This window comes from Falco biarmicus, chromosome 2 (genome assembly GCF_023638135.1).
Source record: "Falco biarmicus isolate bFalBia1 chromosome 2, bFalBia1.pri, whole genome shotgun sequence".
Classification (NCBI taxonomy): domain Eukaryota; kingdom Metazoa; phylum Chordata; class Aves; order Falconiformes; family Falconidae; genus Falco; species Falco biarmicus.
This window is the reverse complement of record NC_079289.1, coordinates 118650429-118666802: the sequence shown is the minus strand read 5'-3', so window position 1 is coordinate 118666802 and position 16374 is coordinate 118650429. Positions and strand designations below refer to the sequence as shown.

General features: G+C 43.6%; 1 long non-coding RNA gene across 1 annotated transcript; it reads left to right on the top strand.

Moving 5' to 3' along the window:
• Window positions 1-8504: 8504 nt before the first annotated feature.
• On the top strand, window positions 8505-14328 carry LOC130144837 (uncharacterized). The gene is made up of 2 exons (XR_008820264.1): window positions 8505-12892; window positions 13214-14328. It is a non-coding gene; the product is annotated as an uncharacterized LOC130144837 (long non-coding RNA).
• The last annotated feature ends 2046 nt before the right edge of the window (window positions 14329-16374 follow it).

Below are 16374 nucleotides of genomic sequence, written 5' to 3'. Positions count from 1 at the left end.
GGAGAAGCGAGTGCTCCAGGTCCTAAACCTTCTGCTATTTTCCTTAGTAGCAGCACAGGCATGACAGCATTACTGAAACTCTTCAATTACAGCAAGAAGCAGGACTGTAAGGATAAGCATTGCCTTTTATTTCAAATGTAATTAAAGTAAAAATCAAAAGGTCCTCCTCCTCCCCCGTGCACCTTGCTGGTCCCAGAGATGTTGCCGTGTTGCAGGCAGCGATGCCCAAGCCACTTGTGCGTTAGTTCCTGAAGCGCTGCCATCTACAGCCCTGCCTCTCTAGTGGATGTCGTTGCTGCCAAGGCGTCGGTTTGGGATCTGTTTGAAAACCAGCGGTTGTTTTCACACCTGCATGGTAAGTTAAACCAAAACGGGAGTTACTTCAGGAGCTGATTTGAAAGCGGACAGCGGGTGTCCCTGGAGTGTGGGTGACAAAGTCCAGCAATGAGGTGGAAGGTAAAACAAAACACGTCTTACCTCACCTGCTATCAGCTGGGGAGGCAACTGCCCAGCCTTTCTGAGTTATTTTATGGTTGTCAGAGCCACGACATTAGAATAACCACTGCCTTAAGTCTATTGCGTAAGGCTGGCTTTGCAACCAAAACGTCAGACAGGGGATGCAATTTGACAGTTCTGTTGTACTTAGACATGACTAATTCCTTTAAAGAAGTTGTTCTGAAAGCCAGAGCCTCAATCTGCAAAGCTGTAGCTCCAAGCTAATGTCACTAATTCAGATAATTAGTCTTGCTGAATTAAATGGGAAGAATTGTGCACGCATGAGTAGTGGTGGAAGATGAGGTGCTTATTTCATGTTATCAAAATACATGCCACTCATGACAATGAGCAAATGTCTTTCACAAGCATTTGAATATTAAACTCCTTCTTCTGCATTTATTAATAACCAGGAAAAATGTTTACCTTGTGAATTTGCTCCTCTTCTTTAGTTTCACATACAGTTTCATCCCTAAGGCAAGTAACTTTGCACCTGTGTTTACTGCCTTTTCCCACACATCCTCACGTTGCCACCTACAGATTTTATCTCCTTGCTTTTTTTTTTTTTTTTTCTTTTTCCTTACACAGCACAGATACACATGCAGTACTTTATTGATGACATATCCAGGGAACAGGGCTAAACTAAAGAGAATTTCAAGTACAGCTCTGCTGGTCATGAAGATGGAAATATAGGCCTCTGGGCACAGGACCTTTGCTTCTCGTGCAATGCAAAGCAGTTCCTCTAACTAGTTTCTGAGCACTGCAATTTTATTTTTTTTTTTTTTGAAAAAACACCCTAAAGCACACCAAAACCAAAGCTCCCTGAAGCCAGATGCAGCAGAGGTCTTGGGGGAAGAGGGGGAATCAGCAGAGAAGAGAGGACACAGAAAGCTGAAATCAGGTTTGTCTCCACTTAGACATTAACTGGACAGATGCAGGAGAACATCTGACTGGCAGAAAAGTTGGAGCCGTGGGACTAAGTGGTGTGAACGTCTAAAATCAGCAGAATGACAGAAATCAGGATGCCCAGGTATCTCACAGCTGATTACTGGCTCCAGCAGGAGCTCTTCCCCAGGCAAGGCACCTAAGCCCTGGAGTCCCCCAGTGCCAGGTCAGCTCCGAGTCACACTGCAACCCCTTCCTCTGTCAGAAACCCTTGCCTATTCCTTCAGCTTCTTGAATCCCTGATTTTGCAAATCTTAGTTGCCATCTCTGCTACTCTCTCAAGTTGGACTGAAAACAGCCCACAGGTTAAAAAAAAACAAAACATTGCGGCTAGACATAGGGGATAAACTACACATGCCCCTGCAGACAGCACAACTGTAGGAGCCTTGCTTTGGTAGAGAACCAGATCAAAGATGCAAGAGTAGTCTGACATGAAAGGAGAAGGCAGAAAACCCATCTTTCAAAAAATAATTGAAGAAAAAGATTAATACTCCATGAGCTTCCTTTTAGTGAGAAAAGACAAGCCATTCTGAACAGAGCAAGGAGGGGAAGCTGCAGAACCCCCGTAACCTGTATATAACCCACATTACAAATGCTGGATGTGGGATAAGTACTGAGACACACTGTTTCCTATAAGCTCAGGAGAACAGGTGAGTGTATAGAAGTAATGAGAAAGAACCATTTATTTTATGAGCTGAAATGTTTTTTACAAACAGAGCAGCGGCACCTGGTTTTCGATGGAAGATCTATACACTACTTCATCGCTATGGTAATTCGTATGATTGAACCTGGTCTCATACAATTTTAATACATAAACCTTTTGAGCTTGCATCACACTATTCTCATGCACTTGCTTTACACTTGATCTTCTGTTGTCTTAATTTAAACCAAAATAGCTGAGACAAAATATTCATCTAATCTGTACCTGCTTCTGTAATCCTCAATGCCAGCACAACTAAGCTGTGTTCAAAGCAATTTTATGTTGCCTGATTAAATATACAAACCACCCACCTGAGGCAGGTGCATTGCTGTAACCACTCAGTGTAGAGTGGAAAAGAAAAGAAATTATTAGTGTTTTGTAACATCCATAGGAAGCAATGAGACCAGTAGTTAGAATGCAAAGACAGAAAATTATCCAAAATTGAAAACTTCAGTCAGCAACAGAAATAAGATAATAATCACATCCAAAGAACGCATAAGTAAAATAAATAAGTGTCAATAATTACTGTTCTGCCCCCAAAAAACTGTTGGAGAGAGATGTATTTCAAGCAATATAACATCAAACCTGCAGAATCTACTTTCTGCTAGCTGGAAAGAGTAACCTTTTTTTTTTTTTTTTATTTTGGAGGTGAGTGGTATCAAGCTGGATATATGTAAAGGTGATTGACATGGGGTGACACAGCAAATGTCTGTCCCCTATGGGCAAAGACTGAAATCACGTCCCACCACTGCACTAGGCAGGCTCAGCGCTGTGGCTGGCTGTCTCAAGATGAAACAAATACTCACTGAGGCCCGTAATGAGAATTTAACAGACATCCCCCCCCTCCCCAAGGAGCCAGTGTCAGTCCAGGCAGGGGTAAGGGGAGGAAGAAGGGGCTACTGGTGCACTTCAGCCTTCTAGGATCAACCCAAAAAAGCTTCTTTCTCTACAAGATTTTACAAGATGGTCAGCTGGGAGCAACACTTATTCAGCTACTTACTCCTGGTCATACATTGGGCATTCTCATGCCAGTCACTGCCTCCTTAGCAGGACTGAAAAAACACGTGAGATCCTGTTGGAATAATTCAGCTACATCCTGGTTGTGAAAGCTGCTGTGAAGCAGAGAGCTAGTTCAGGGAAAGCTTAGAAAACATCCTTAAAATTGCTGTCAATACTATTATCATAAACCTGAGCCCTGGTTGTGCCAGGTACCATGTGAAAGCACTTAGTATGGCATCTTCAAAAACACAGGTAGAACTCTAAGGGCAAGAAAACAACCGCAAGAAGAAAGCGGCTGAAAGGACAGCCTTGGTGGTGGCTGCTCAGCACTGCAAAATAACTGATTAAGTTATTTAGAAGAATGAGTTCAAAAGTGTCTTGTCTTTCAAATGTGCTTTGGATGAACCTTGCATGGACAACGATAAAGTGCTGCTTCCTCTCCGTGTCTGTGCTCCGGTAGCTATGGCGTTACCTTTGCTGCAGCGTTCAGGTAAGAGGCTTAGTGCTGAGAGAGCTACCACAAGCTTTCTGGTGGAACGTGACCCGTACCTCCCCACGCTACACCACAGGCAGGAATGCAGTCTGGTTTTGCTATAGTACCTCAGAAGACAGCTACCATTACGTTATACCAATGCTACATGTACTGACTTTTTGGTTTTAATTTAGAAGTGCTTACTGAGCTAATGAAGAGTCTATTTGTAAAAATCTACCACAGTGAACCTAAGGGCGGGGCGGGGGGGTGGGAACCCCTACATCATTTTGTGACAATTACCTTTTGCGAAGCGTACAGACAATTCAGTCAGAGCCATGGACTAAAGAAATAATTTTCCTACAAGTAAGAACATAACCAGGGTTACACAGTTCCCTACTTCTTTCTCATTCTTTCTGCTCCAGGCTAAGGTCTATTTCCATTCCTTCAATAATTGCCAAAGGATTAGATCTAGCCAAAGTACATCCATGGATATTGTTTATGGCAGATTTTTCGGTACCTCACTGACATGTTCGAGCTGCCTTGATCTATCAGGTCAGCTATGTCAGGAACAGCATACATTGCAGCAATCACAAAATAAACAAATTACCAAAAAAAAAAAGTCTCTTTGAAACGTCAGACTTTGTCATTAAGACATGCTAGTCTGAAACCAGGAATGGAAGCTGAAGGATTTTTCAGAGAATTGGTTGTCTGCCAGCTCCTGCTTTCCCACAGTGAAAGCTTTGAAGCTACATTACACCAGTGAGAGCAGTGAAAAAGGAGGACAGGGAATTATTTGAGGTGGGCAAAACCTTTATTTCCAGCTCTAAATTAACACTTAAAATTGCATGCCTGGAAACAAAGGGGCAGCCAGCACACATACTGAAAACATTAGGCACACCCTCCTATAAAATCAGCTTCTTTAAAAGAACATTTAATGAGTAAGCAGAGATTAACACACAAAAATGCTGCATCATCTGCATCGCAGCCGGTTGATTAGACGAAACATGTCCCAGGAGAACGAGGAATAGAAAACTGCATTTCTCTCGGAAGCTCTGTGGGTAGCCTAGGCCAGCCAAGTTTTCTCTGAATCTTTTTCCAAGTTAAATTAATCTGCCCTAAAATCTGCTAGTTCGAAACTGCTGCTACTATTAGCCTGGAAAAGGAACTCTGAGAGAAACACTTTGAAATTGTCAGGTTTGGTCCTGAGCAAAGACTGAAGTAGCTCATCCACATCAATGAGTTGGCTGGCAGAGGACTGGATGTGTCCTTCGCATTTGACCCTGATACAAATGATATGTTTTCTTTTACAAGTCCTGCAGCATCAGGACTCAATCAAGTTAAAGAGCTGATTTTTACCATCCTCTAAAATTGGACATTCTGTATGTTTATACAGAAAATGGCTCACAGTACTGGAGAGCACGGACATGAATTCATTATCTTTCTAGTACAAGATCATACGATGTGTAACAGCACTACCAATCATCGTGTCCAATGAAAATAATGATTATAAGTGTTTCCATCTTATTAACTTCTAACTATACAACAGTTTTATAAAAAGACTTCTTGAGGACAAGCTATATATACACCCGAGTCATTTTCCTTTTTATACCATTGCTTAGACTGTATAGCAAGCAATTGTCCTAGATAGAAGGGACCATTCAGCAACTGCCAAGCCTTGGACTTTACAGTTCTCCAAGCTTGCTTTAACACAAGTGAATATATAACAGATATTTTTTTTTTGAACCCAGAAAAGTTGGCTGTTAAGATGGGGTAACAGTCAACAGGGAGACCGCCGTTTTCCAGAAAAGGTTTGGAAAGTGTCATCAAATTACAAGGTGGTAATGAGATTTGAGGTTGTTTTTTTTTTCAACATGTACAGGTGTCCTGCTAATCTGATATGCCAGTGCCAGACTGTGCCTCCAGAAATAATTAACAATAGCAGTGGCACAGGTACTCCATCAGTAGAAGCACTGGAGAGTAGTGAATCCATGCAAAGATTGTACAGGTAGAAGAGAAAGATCATTACAACAGATACACTAATAGGCTAGCAGTGTATTAGTGTGTGAAGTTCAGTTTTGCAGTTTCATCTCTTTCCTGGGCTTCATGTCAGCAAAGGAGGTTTGAATAATTTCAAGGAAATCAGTTATGAATTTTGACAGCTGTTTTTATTTAATTTTAAAATTTTATTTTAAAGGTCTTATTATTTTCTTTAAGTTACAACCTTTGGAAACTACAGAAACTTATTTTACTGTAGAGCACCTAGCTGCATTTTTTCCCTGACAATCATATTGTGTTGTCTTTGTTTCTAAGTGGAATGAGCACAGCTTCTACTGGCTATTCACTTCATTGACCAGCAGAAAAACAATTAAAATTCTCAGCCCACAGATATTCATGCATGGACACTCATGCCACTTGAACTCCAGCTGAAAGTTAAAAATGAAGACAGGCTACTTGAATTTTTACTTATGCATGCATAAATACCCACCTGAATTTCCTGAAATCCCTCCCATGTTCTCACAGAGTCACCTTTTAGCAATAGTCCACAGCACTGTGGCCCACTTCCACAGTAAATACTTTCTCTGAGCACTTTTAAAGGAGATCAAGTTAGTCAAAAGGCTATGAAATCAAATTTATATTTGCAAAATGACTTAATGGAACAGCCATGTGAAAAGGCCAGCCACCACCAGTGGTTCTCTAGGCTACAACAGCTTCCAGGCAGAGTTTCATTTTGTCCTATAGGGCTCCAGCTTGCTTGAATTAATTGCACAACTGAATTTTTCTTCCTCTGCATAGTATTATCTTAGTCGTGAGAGAGAAAGATCCTTCCAGAAGAGCCTCAATTTTTAAAAGCTACACAGAAAGATTCAAGAGTTTCTTCTTGCAAGACATCATCAGTCATGGAAGTCATTCTTCTACATGTCATCTGATAAAATGCGAGTCTCAATCCTAACACCTGCTGTAAAGCCCAGGACCACCCCTCAAAAGTAAGTATCAGCCAATAGTCAGCCTAAATCGGTTTATTATCATCATGCCTAGTCTCAAGCATTAGTAATCAGTTATGTGTATTTTTCTGATTTAGGGGTTTGGACAAGTGTTGCAGTCAATTTTTGAACTGGCATCCAGTTGGAAATTCAGCAGATAGAGACCAAATCCTGGGCTGCATCCAAAGCAGCATAGCCAGCAGGTCGAGGGAGGGTCTGTGCCCCTCTGCTCTGCTCTCATGAGACCTCCCTGCAGTGATGTCTTCAGCTTTTCAACACAAGGACACGGACCTATTAGAGCGAGTCCAGAGGAGGCCACGAAGATGCTCAGAGGGCTGAAGCCTCTATCCTATGGAGACAGGATGAAACAGCTGGGATTACTCAGCCTGGGAAAGAGAAGCCTCCACAGGGATGTCATAGCAGCTTTCCCATACTGAATGGGGCCCGACAAGAAAGCTGGAGAAGGACCTTACAGGGCCATGTAGTGATAGGACAACAAGGAATGGTGGTAAACTGACAGAAGGTAGATTTGGATTAGATATTAGGTAGAAATTCCTTACTGTGAGTGTGACAGGACACTGGCAAAGGCTGCCCAGAGCAGCTGTGGATGCCCCATCCCTGGCAGTGCTCAAGGCCATGTTGGTTGGGGCTTGGAGTAACCTGGGGTGGGGGAAGGTGTCCCTGCCCATGGCAGGGGGCTGGAACTAGGTGATCTTATAAGCTCCCTTCCAACCTAACCCATTGCACGGGAAGACATACAAGGCTTTGTGTGGGAAGACTGTGGAGGAAAATGGAGGTGTTATTCCTTCATAACTCCAGAAATAGGTTAAATACTGGATATGGGACATAATGTGCTGCAGGAATACTCCCCAAGCTTCTCCTCCAGAAAGGAAAGTGAGTCTTTATTTAGTGGGAACACATCCCCAGGAAATATGGTTTGGGAAGGTAAAAACTGAATCAAGAAATAAGCCCGTGTCTCCTTCTAGGAGAGCAGATCATCCATGGGAGTGAGTGGGTTTGGCTGGGAAAAGCTCATCTCTGCAGAGGCAGCCTGGAGCCCAGAGCACATATGAGCACAGAACCATTGAGGAGGGAAAGCATCTGTAAGTCCCAGCTGGAAATGGGAAAGTGAAGCTGACCTTTTAGATTAAGTTTCAATAGATTTGCAGCAATTTCCTTGCATTTCCTTAGAACCAACTTTTATAAACATTTGTGCCAGCATTCTCCCTTTTGGATGCTGCCATTAACCCTTTCATTCAGGGTTCACTTGAACCTGGTTTGCGCCGACAGTGATTGCTAGATAGCAGGCAAGCATCCCGGCATCTCATGCAAAAGCATGCAGTGAGCAGGAGGGCAAGGAGGAGGAAAGATGAAATGTAGCATGTGCAGGAGGAGGGGAATAGGGGTCACAGGAAAGACCGTGATTCTGACCCTGTTTTCTGGGATTTGGAAACTGATGCAGCCCCAAGATGGACAACTCAGGAAAGGAAAGAACCTTTCCACAGCTGGGAAAGGCTCAACCACCACACAGGAGCAAAGGAGAGGGTGACTGATAGGGCTGCTGAGGAAGGCCTTAAAAAAATAAAATAAAATAGCTGTTTAAGGTGCAATAGCGGCTGTAAGGTATTAAAAGCTGGAAAGCTACAGCTGAAGTGGTGAATGATCTTACTAGCTGCTATTCAGGGACAAGCAATAATAAAAAACCAGAAGTCCTGCCTACTGTGAGGCTATAGGTCTGATAACGTGCCTGGCATTTAGGCTCAAGGCTGAGCAGAATGAACTTCTAAATGCAGAATTCTTGGTTTCCATGACACAGATTCACATACCTACATAGGTCTGCTTGTTTCTACTCGCCTCTGTCTTTACCCCAATAAAAATGAGATGAACAGCATTTGCTGCTGAGCTACCAGCTGCACCAAGTTCAGGTGTTACAGCATCAACCATGCAGGGCAACATCTGACCCCCAGTGTCTGCCTGCCTGGGATGGCACTACAGAGTAAATTAAATGAACACCTTTCCACTTTGCAACAATGGGAGAGTAGTGAATTGCCAAAGCTAAGTCCTTCCCAGGGTGTAAATCCAGCTGAAGTCCAAGAACCTAAAGACAGATGCTCTTCTTCAACTCCCTGCTTTAATTGCAAAGTAAATGGAAGACAGATCCAGGTTAACTCTGCTTCTATCTTTATAGACCAACACTTAGCTAGCATGGCTTGCAAAATAAATATAAAACCAAACAAAATAATCACACACATCCCCAGTGTACCTGGGGATTACAGGCAAAACTGCCCTAGAAATCTATTATTGTACTGTCATTTGATGATGACCAAAAAGAAGAAACTAAACAGGAAAGATGACCAAATCAAAAAGCTTGGAAAAACTTTCTCAAAAAATGGCTGGATTTTTGACTAAATCCTTTTTCACCCCAACAGTTTCATAAATACCAGGCTTTCTTGCATTCAAATTCCCCCTACCACCACTTTTTTTTTCCCGGGTAGTGAAACAGCCTTGGCCTTTGGCTTTTAATTTCACACCAGCTCAAGGCAAGAGTCAAAGTTTCCACTGACTGCGGCCCATCGGCAGCCTGCCACAGTTCAACAGCTCCTCGACAGGAGGGTTGTGACCGTGCCCTTTAAAACCTTCACAGTTTAGAGATCTTTCACATAGAGCACTCTTTTCCAGGAGACTGGTTTGCATGCTGCCCCTCCAAAAATGTTCTTTCCTCCTGCCTCTTGTGACTTGCATTAGTCTAATTTTTTCATAATTTTTTCAGCTCAAGGCTGACATGGGGAAGGCTGGGCAATTTAGTCACCCAGCAGAGTGCTTACAGTTACACAAACGATGATAAGAGCGTGTTGCTGCACTGCTTTCTACCTTAAGTAGGATTAATGGAAGAAGGCAAGCCTGCTGAAAAGAGAGCATTGAGGAGACTCCAGCCTTGATCCAAAAAGAGTTTGGGGCAGGTTCTGGGATTATGCACCTGACCGTGGCTGCCCCGGTACGTACCTGCCTTCCTGGCGGAGGTGGCAAGAAGAAATGGGAAGTGGCTTTGCCCCACACTAAGGCTTTACCTGCTGACGGAGCCGGGCAGGGCTGCTGGGTTTTGCTCACTTGCAGGCATGAAATGGAGTGGGAAAAGGCTTCGGGTAAGCTTGGCTGGAGGAGACTTGGGTAGGGTCAAATTGGGGCACGTGTTTATTAAACAAGGGGCAGCACGTTTGTGATCGTGACCAGCAGCCAGGGGAGGGGAGGGAGAAGGCAGGCAGGGCACTGGTGAGGCAGCACAGCCTGCAGCTGGGGCACCTGCGAGGTCAGGTGAAGCAGAGACTGCCCACCCTTGGTTTGAACACACATGATTTATGCGGAGTCTTGTTTCCAAAGAAACCTGGCTCACAGGGCTTTTAGGTGTCATCATGGAGGAGAAATCTGTGCTGGGGGCATTACTCCTGTCTGCTCCGAACTCCCCTGCTCTTTCCCACCCAAAGGGCTCCAAGGACCCATGCACAAGTTGGGAAATCCCCCTTGAAGGCATTAGAGGTGCTGGACTTGGGTCCCAGGAGGCTGGAGTTTGGTGGGAAAGGGGTCGTACCCAGCATATAAGTCTGTTCACATCAGGCTATTGCACAGGGAGTAAAAATAATACAAAATGGTCTCTTTACAAAAATAAGCCTTGCAATTCCCTCCTTTGGAGGTCTCTGACAACCCCCATCCCTTAGCTCTCAGAAAGCAACTCCACCTCAAAAATCACTTCTTGAAAGAATGGTTACAGCAAAGAACAAACTCCCTATTTCTTACACCTCCCACACAGAAATGTCAGAAAGGTACTGCCAAAACATTTTCCACGATGACTGGCAACTTGCTTGCATGCCAAGAGAAAGGAACTTGTAAGAACATGCAAAAGTGTAATCTTGCCATTCCCTGCATTTAAAAAGTTTTTAAAAGATGCTAACTATTTTTAATTGAGTTTGAAGAAGAAAGCTACACTATATTGGTTCTTTTTTATTTTAATTTTGTGCAACTCACCCATGTCTAGTCTTGTACCAAGAACAAGAGTTAGAGTACACCCTGCACAGGTAAAATTTAATTAGCTAACACTTGCTTATTATCCTAGACTGCCATTTGCATTCCCCGTGCCCTGTTTAGGAAGTGATGGTGTATGTTCTGCAGTTCAAGTGTTATTTATGTACCCTCCCATCATCACTTTGTCAAAAACAAATGTCTGAGGTGAAGAAAGAAGCCTGCACTGCACTAATTGCTCATTGATACCCTGGTCGGGCTTACCAGCCTTTTTTAAAAACAGTGTTAAAAGACACCATAGACCAGTATCTCTATCCTGCAAGAGCCAAATTATTTCCGCCTGTTGATAAGCATGTTTCTCACAGACAGAAAAGAAAGCAGCTGATATCCAAGCCTTATTTTTTTTTTAAAATATATATTTATATTCGAGGGCACAACTGTATTTCCTTAAATCATGTCAGTAGTAGGAAAGGTCTATGATTTAGGAGTGATGGCAAAGTCAATGAGTCTTATGTCAACATCCTTTGTCCAAATCTAATTTGATAGTGATGAAAAGGTGTCACTTAGTGATCCCTCTACTTGAGATAAATTTATGGTAAGACACTTGATAGGCAGGTGCTTAAAATAGAAAAGCTTTTCTTATACCTGTGGCAGCATCAGCTGCACTTTTTCTATAGATAAATAGAATACCAATGACATCAGTTCAGGCAAATAAATCAGCCCATACTGTTTTGAAGGGATCAATTGATCAAATGGAAAAAACCCCAAAAAAACAAAACACCAACAAACAAACTGAAAAAACTTCTTCCCCCCAGCCTGCCTCTTTGCTATCACAGCAGAAACTTCTGAGGACACAACTCTTCCAACAAACCTCATTTCCCCCCCAGAGGAACAGCAAGCCTTCTTCACAACACCTCACAGAAGGATGGTTTCAAGCAAGAGGAACATACAGAAAACTAACCTCGAATTACTTACTTGCCAGACTAATTCATGGTGCTTGCTTTCTTCCAAACAGTCACTCCACTCTTGGCCTCCCCTCCAGCCCTTACAACCTCTCTCCAGCTCCAAGGCTCTTTGCAGAAGCAGAGAGAAGCCCACTGCTGTTGGTTAGAGGCCCTTCACCAACCCACAGCCTACCAGGGCTGTGACCCCAACAACATGTGCTCAGACACACCTGTATAATAAAGCTACAGGTGAAGGAAGTGAAGCAATTACCATTATTGATGCAGGCTTACCCTTGGCTTTGGAGAAGTGAGGAAGATGCTTTGGCACAAGTGTAGAGGATGAGAGAAAAGCGGCAGTGGAGATGTATCATCACCTGGCCTTGGTTTGTGGTCCCTCCAGCCTTGCCTAATTCTCCTGCAAGGGACACATTGGAGTGTATGAAAACAGAATTAACCCTGTGAGTAGCATTCTTCACCCTGCTCTAAGGAAATACTCTAGAGTTACAGACAGCAGTGGAACTGAGATCAGCTTGAAATGGAGGTATACTGAAGCTACTGGTGTTGTACTGATAGCTTAAAAAATCCAAACAAGAAAAAAAAAAAGCTCATTTTAAGCTGCTGGACCCAAGCATGGTCTTCACAACCCTTTTATTTTTTCTAGTTGGGGAATGTTCTTTTTTAAGCTGAGTAGTAATTGATATTGAAGGAAGAGCTCCAGGGCATTAACTAGTCCATACTACCTCTCAGTGTTGGGGAGTTAAAAACGGGGAGCGTTCTTCCACACACAGCTAGCTGTGCTCATGGTATGTAGCTCGTCTTTCTGGTCCCTTACACTGATGCCTGTTGGAAAGCAGATGCGTAGAGGGCTGAAACCCTCACTGAAGCCACAGAAAACTGCGAGTGGTCAAGTATATGAATGCCAGGCAAACTATTTGCTCTGACAGTGGCTGCTTTTCCTTCATTTTTGTCTTCCCTACAGGATTCACTTTTTAAATGGTTTATTTACGGGTTTGGCTTGTATATCTAACTGCACCCAGAGAATTCCAGCTCAAAAATTTACGTGTGCTTAGTAATTTTAAGCTCCACACATGAGGCAACGTGTGCAGACAGAGAGAAAGGGGGGAAAAAATGATTCCAAGTATGTTGCCTCTCTGAAGAGCTGCTTTGAGATTGATAGTTTTACTGTGCAGATCCACACCCCATTAACCCTCATAGCAGTAGGCTGCCATTAGGAATTTTGCCCTTCTTTTTTTCCTGGGTTGCCAATGAACTGAGGCCACGTTGCAGAGGGAAGGATGCTGATGCTGCTTGCCCACCCGTGGCCCTGAGGAAACATCAGGAAGAGGTCAGTCCCACTCAAACCCCACTGCCAACTGTGTTTGTACAGGTCTCACCGATTAGGGCAGAATTTGGCTTGCAGAAAAAGCTGAGCCCTACATGCTGGGGAAAACCGATGGGTTGGCTTGGGGATCTCATGAGGACGTTTGTAAGGCTGGCTGCAGGTGGGGTCAAGGGCAATTGGCTGTTTATATATATATATATATTTTTTTTTTTTTTTTTTGGTGAACTGAACATCCCTGGTGTGTGTTCTGGGTCTAGCTGGGATGGAGTTAATTTTCCTCCTAGCAGCCCATATAGCGCTGTGGTTTGAATACCTCTTTTTCAGGGTTGTGCTTCACCCTTTGCCCCTGCCACATCTCCTTTCCCAGAAGCTGCCCATCACAGACCTGTCTCTCACATCCATCCTACCTGCGTGAGGGCTTCTCTGCAGCATTTCAGGAAATGGATGAGTGCATCAACTTATTTGTGGCAACTTTTTGTAAACAGTGAGGAATGTGCGGCCATATGGAGCTGTGCACTGAGCTAACAGGCTGGTGTGAATCCTCTTCTGGGAAGCTGGTCTCTCTGTCAAGGAAAAGCAAAACAAAAGAGCTCAGCAAATGTGCACCCAGGATTCTCCAGATGATAAAAGCTCAGAATAAGGGGCACTACCTCGCATATGCTGTGTGTAAGCACAAGGACAGTTACTTCAGCATAACTTACACAGAATAACCTGAAGCCTGACAACCCACCACACTGCAGTTTGCTGTCAGTAACTGCTCCCATTGCAAAGGAGGATTTCGGCTATGGAGGGATTTGTCTGAGGTTTTGATGGGAAACCGGAGCTCTCAACCATGGGCAGCCCTGCTCATTTCAAGGAGTGATACCTCATGTGCCATTGACAATACTTTAGATAGTCTTTTAAGTCTTTCCCCTTTTCTAGTACTTATCAAAGGACTAAAAGATGGCTGCAAAGATCTACAGGGGCACTTGATTAACAGGGGAGAGGAAGACAAAGGATGCATAAATCAAGGAGAAAAAGTCTTTAAAGACAGAGTGAGACTGTAAAGTAACTTGCTCACACAAAAGGAGATGCCAGTAGTTAAAATTTCATGAAGGGGCTCTGGCTTTCAAAGTTTGGAGGGCAATGTGGAGAGTGTTTCTGATACTTCAAAACCAGCTACTACAATTTAACAAAATAATACTAAAAAACACACTGAAAAAAGAGAATGTTTGGTAAAGACACTCTTACCAGCAACTATCCAGCCTATTTGAGTTATACCTCATGGCAAACCATCTGACACCACAAAAATCTGCAACTTCCATTTGCTATCCTTTTTTTTCTTTCCCCCTTAACTATGCCATTTCTACATTGGCCTGCAAATTATTTCTGTGACCCCCAGACTGTGACCAGAAAGAGCTGTGCAAATGCTTTAAAAAAATAAATACTTGAGAAAACTGCTTATCATATTAATTATTTCTGGTAAATGCTAAATTATCCTCATATTATTTTGTGAAGAAATTGTACAACAATTAGCAAGTAATGGCATCTTCAGTTGCATAAATCCAATTTTCCAGCATTCTATTGGCTGCCATACAATTCTATGGTCCATACAAATCCTAACTTCTCCCTCTGGTAAAGCACTTCCCTATATTCACCAGACAAAAGTAAATCTTACAAGGTTTGATAGAAAAGCTACAATCTATTTTACTTTTAAAATTAGAAGTATTTCTTGGATTTTTTTTTCAAGTGTCTGAATAGGATTTAAGACTCATAGTTCAAAGAAAAAAAGTTCAACCTAGTATTCTCTCACTTTTGTAAAAGCACCCCAAAAGATTGTTCCTTCCTCACAGCCCACAGCTGCAGCTTCTTGAGGTCAAAAACTTGACTATCATATAAATTATATATTTTAATGCCTGGAGAACACAAGTGGATGTCCTTACTAACAATTCTACACTTACAGGTAGGAGTTACCTCCATGTATCAGGGCGCAAATCTATCAGCTTCCAAAATCAGGACCCTCATCTTCATGCTGTGCGGCTCTTTGCCTGTAGCCTAATAAAACTTTATCCAGGCCAGGCGAACAACAGAAAAATATAATTTAAGGAACAATACTGCCTTGACCCGCAAAGAAGAGGGAGTGAGATGGATCTTAATCACCCTCTTCTGCATCTGAGTTCAAGTGCTATGAAGTTATAATGCAAACATTGAACAGTCCTGAATTGAATGAAGTAAAGATAATTCAAGGACAAAAAGTTGTTTGCAGCCAATATAGATATTTGAAATCTTCTCAGTAGTTCTTTAAAAATGTCATTACAAGCTGAAATGGGTATTATTTCTTGTGGTGCTCTTACAATCCCTGAGTTTCTTCATTGTTTCATTATGTGTGTTCTGAATACAGAGATGGGAACTCCCAGAGATAAACTACAGAACCCTGTAGGATACAAGATATCCATAAATAATTATTTGGTTATTTTATTCTCTAAAAAAATGACTCTTGCCTGAAATATTTAAATCTAGATGCACTCCAAACCAGGAACAGTAAAAGGGCTTTGGTGAGTGCTGTAGCATTACAAGAAGGCAGTCACTACTTCTAATTCAAATCTAGTGTTAGTACTTGACATTTTAATTTTTTTGAAGATGATAGGTAAGCTAGAATATATGGTATGTGAACTCTTTCTTTTTTCTTTATCCCTTATTATGGCTACAAATATCCCAGTAAGAAACAAAGTATCAAAGCTGCATTTTGAAATAAATTGCTGGGATTCACTCATGTATCGGAAGCAAACAAACCAAGCAAAACAAACAAGGAAAAAAAACCAGCCCAGAAAACTATCTGGTAAGTATATGAAAGCATAGTTTTGCATTACAAAATAATCTTGTATTCTATAAAACAGCAGGATTGCTTTAAAGCAAAAAGGGTGACTAATTTTCTGTCTACCATGGATGCATTCACAGCTTGTTACTGGTGTACTCAGGTGCACTGGGTCTGCGGGAAGGTGTTAGTGCCGGGGGGCTACGGGGCGGCTCTGCCAGAAGGTGCCGGAAGCTTCCCCCGTGCCCGATGTCACCGGTGCCAGCCCAGCCGGCCCCAGCGCTGGCCAGGGCCGAGCCCAGCAGCCGCGGTGGCAGCGCCTCGGGGGCGGCGGGTGCGAGGGGGGACATAAAATCCCCCTGCCCCGGCCGGAGCGCGGGGGGAGGCCGTGCGAGAGCCCCAGCCCCCGGGCACCAGGCGGGGCAGGGGGAGGCCGGGGGGCTCCAGGCGCGGAGCAGAGCCCCCCCGGCAGCCCTGGGGAGCCCCCGGCCAGGCGGGCTGGGGCAGGGGGCGAGGAGCCCCCCACGGGGGGCAGGGCGGCAGGGACAGCTGTGAGGGACTGACCCCGGCCCCGCGCCGCTGTGGGGAGGGGGAGAGATGCCGGGGGTGAGGGTGGGCCTGGGGAGACGGGAGGGTGGGGGGAAGGGGTTTTACTGGTAATAAATTAAACTCCCCAGGTTGAGTCTGTTTG